The 3,772-nt window shown below is 38.6% G+C and overlaps 1 pseudogene; it reads left to right on the top strand.

Annotated features, from left to right (window-relative positions):
• Positions 1 to 1,048: 1,048 nt before the first annotated feature.
• On the top strand, positions 1,049 to 1,146 carry LOC132298065 (small nucleolar RNA R71; annotated as a pseudogene).
• Positions 1,147 to 3,772: the final 2,626 nt, after the last annotated feature.

Here is a 3,772-nt window from a genome sequence, read left to right as displayed (position 1 = left end):
CAATAAAGGAAAAATAATATGTGAAACAGGACGGGTGTCAACTTTGGGTTACACCGGTTCATTCTCTTCATTGGAAATACCTACTTGGTTGTCAACAATTCTCCCAGGTTGTCACCGCATTGACATACTCAATTGTGTGACCTTCCAATGAGGAATGAGTCTCCACAACACATTGTTGCTTTGGTGAGGCATTAAGAGGCATTTTCCCTTTCTCTCTAGCATTCAAAGTACTAGCTATTTACCCAACTTGGGTTTCTAGCTTAGCAATGGATTGAGAATGAGAATGAAGCAATTGAGTGTTTGCCTCTAGAGTGCCCAAAGCGGTCAACACTTTCTCTTCAAAAGCGGGACTCCTTGAGTTTCCTTGAAAATATGATGATTGGTTAAGGAAATGAGAATTTGAGAATTAATTGCCATGTGATGATTGAAAAGAAAATCTATAACCTTGGGAACCTTGGCTTTACATTGGAGGTGGAACATACTTGTTTTGAAAACCACCTTGGGGAGGGTTTGAGCCTTCCCCTTGGCTTTTCCAAGAAAAATTCGGATGGTTCCTCCACCCTGGATTGTGGTGTGAGCCATAGGGATTATTCCCTTGGTTAACAAATGTAGCATTGAATTGCTCATGGTTTTCACTTTGCACATGTCCATAAGGACAATTGGAAGTAGAATGTAACACACTAGAACAAGTCATGCATGATTCATCAGATTTACGATAATAAATATGATTAGGGGAGGAAGATACTTGATTTTCTGAGTTTTGGTTGATCAAAAATTGATCATACCTTTGAGATAAGGATTTCATCTCAACGGCTACGTCATTGGAGTTGTCAACTTGGTATAAGCCAACATTCTTCCTTCCACTTAGATTTCTACCATTTTTAGAGGATAAAGATCTATGCATTGAATTTTCACTCATACTTTCATACAATTGCCACACATCATTTTCATGCTTGTCAAATAAGAACCTCCCATAGATGCATCAACCATACCCTTATGATTATCCGGTAAACTTTCAAAGAAATATTGAACTAATTGCTATTTAGGTATGTCATGATGTGGGCATTTCCTAAGCAAGTCATTAAACCTTTCCCATGCCTCATGAAACATTTCCCCATCCCCTTGAGAAAATTTACGAATGGAAGTTCTCATAGGATTGGTCTTTGATACCGGATAGTACTTCTTCAAGAACTCTTGTCGCATTTCTGCCCAAGAAGTTATTGAAAAAGGCCTAAGATTGTTAAACCAATATTTTTCCTTGTCTTTAAGGTTAAAAGGAAAAATTTTAAACCTTAACACTTCTTCCAGCATGTCCGTGTATTTCACGGTGGAACACACTTCAAGAAACTCATCCAAATACTTGTAGGGTTCTTCACTTGGATGTCCACGATAGTTGGGAATCATTTGAATGGTTTGCGGTTTAATCTCATAGTGATGTGCTCAAAATGGGGGCAATTGAATGCAAGTGGGTGCATTGTATTCATTAGGCACATAATGATCACGCAAAGCAATGGGAGGATTCACAACCGGCGGTGCTACACGAACACCTTGGTTGCCTTGAATGATGGAATGTTGTGGAGCAAAAATTGGCCGAGGCATTCCCAATGGAACTTGGCCTTGTTGTTGTGGATGAAGGAATGGTCTTGGCATGCCCAATGGTATTTGGATGTTTTCATGATGCACATTAGGGTAGAGGATGCCTTGTTGGTCTAAGTGACCAAGGTCCTCCACATGGTCGTCATGTTGCTCCTCCATTGATGGAATGGAGTGATGAGAACTACCTCTTCCCTTAGGATTACGAACAATGGATTCAAGATGAAAATCAAGAGGGACGAGAGTAGGATTCAATGACCTACGACAATGCATGCACTAGCAAAACAAATAACAAGCAATTAATTAAATAACAATCACTTCGCCCCCACAACAAATCAATAATCAAATCTCCACATACAATGATCCCATACTCCCATGCTTGGACAACATGTAAAGAAAAGTAAATTGCCTCCACGCGGGCTCACGATTTATCTAAGAAAGTAAAAGCATGCCTCCACGCTTGCCGACGATTTAACTAAAGGTTGAGTTAGAAAGATCTCACAAAGTGTCCTTAAGCAACTTCAATTCATTTTCAATTTTCAAGCCTTGCTACGCTTTGCAAATTTTTTAGATTCTTACCTTTTTGCTATTGCTTAGCTTCACTTGGCTTCCTTGCTTCCTTTGTTTGATTTCCTTAGCTCACTTCACCTAGCCAATCAAGAACAAACACAATAAGTAACAAAAGATAAAATAAAATAAAGACACGATCAAAAGAGTACTAATTCCAATTTATTTCCAAAACACAGCGTTGCCAATTCAATCCCCAGCAACGGCGCCAAAAACTTGGTGGTAATCGCGGCACCAACATCTAAAAGTGTGCTAAGAATGTGAATATGCAATGTGGCCAAGTTTTAAATTTATAAAAGCCACTACTACCTCTAACTAAAAATGTAACTAGGGTGAGTAGGGATTGTCCTAAGGGATTGTGGGCGTGTTTGCAATGGAAACAATTAATAGGGTTAGTAGGTCAAATGATCGAAAGGTGGTTTGTTTGATTGATTAAACTACTAACTAAACTAAGCAAGTTCAATGTAAAACAAGCAATAACAAATAAATGATAGAGGGAACAAGAGAGAGATGTCTTGGGGCCTAGAGGTCACCACTAAACACCACCTTTCTAGATACTTAATGTATAATTAATGAGGGAAGACATGTGTTGCAACAAAAGTGTGTGTGATTGATTGTTTCAACAAGCATGGATGACCAATTAAGTATATATTGTCTAAGCAACCTAGTGAATAGCACAATATATCAAACTAAGTCATTAATCCTTCCTTTAAGCTCACAATCTAAACACATCACATGGTTAGAAAAATATACTACTTGCATTCATAAGCATGGAACATCAAACAACAAGCATGGATTGTCCTCCCATCTAAGAAACTAAGGCAACTATACTATAACTAAGCTAGGGGCATGAAAATTAAACTAAGGGAGAGGCACAATCCATCAAGAAATGAGCATGAACCATTGATAAGCGCTGAATATATGCATATTCAAGCACCTAAGTATGTATATGTTAGGGCCTAAAGTGATACTTCTATCCATTATTAGACTAATTTATGCTTAATGTGTATTTCAAGTACTTTCCCAGATAAATGGTCAAAACCAAGATTTTATGCTGATATCAAAGCTTACAGAGCCATTGCCGGTTATTCAGAGCAAGCCGAGAGTTAAATTGGTGAAGTTTGAAGCAATTTAAGCCATAGAGCTCGAGCCCAAGTGTTGAGGTTCGAGCATCACAACAAAAAGAAGAAGAAAAGTCAACAAGGCCAAATGCTCGAACATCAGTACCTTAATGCTTGAGCCTTACTACAAGGGTGCTCGAGTCTTAACCAAAGATGCTCAAGCCTTGACCCTGAAGCTTGAGCATGAGGTGTTGAAAATTAATGAAGTTGATTTTAAATTCAAGGCTGTGTTCCTAGACCTCATGCATTACCTCCATGATCAAGCACTATCACAAAAGGATTGAGCATCAGTACCTTGATGCTCTAGCAATGAGCCCTAGATGATCGATCATGGCAATATAGTGATTGAGCGATATTAAAGGAAAAAGACGCTTCGGAAAAATAGTCCAAAGAAATTAGCTAAGTGTCAATATGGTGATTGAGCACCATCTACTGAAGCTTAATCATCCATCTAGTATTGCTCGAGCATTTATTCCTGAAGCTCTAGCATG

Source organism: Cornus florida, unplaced genomic scaffold (genome assembly GCF_030987335.1).
Source record: "Cornus florida cultivar Cherokee Brave unplaced genomic scaffold, ASM3098733v1 CherokeeBrave_3.0.0_Hap2_Chr02, whole genome shotgun sequence".
In the NCBI taxonomy this organism is placed as follows: domain Eukaryota; kingdom Viridiplantae; phylum Streptophyta; class Magnoliopsida; order Cornales; family Cornaceae; genus Cornus; species Cornus florida.
This window is presented reverse-complemented; position numbering and strand designations above follow the sequence as displayed.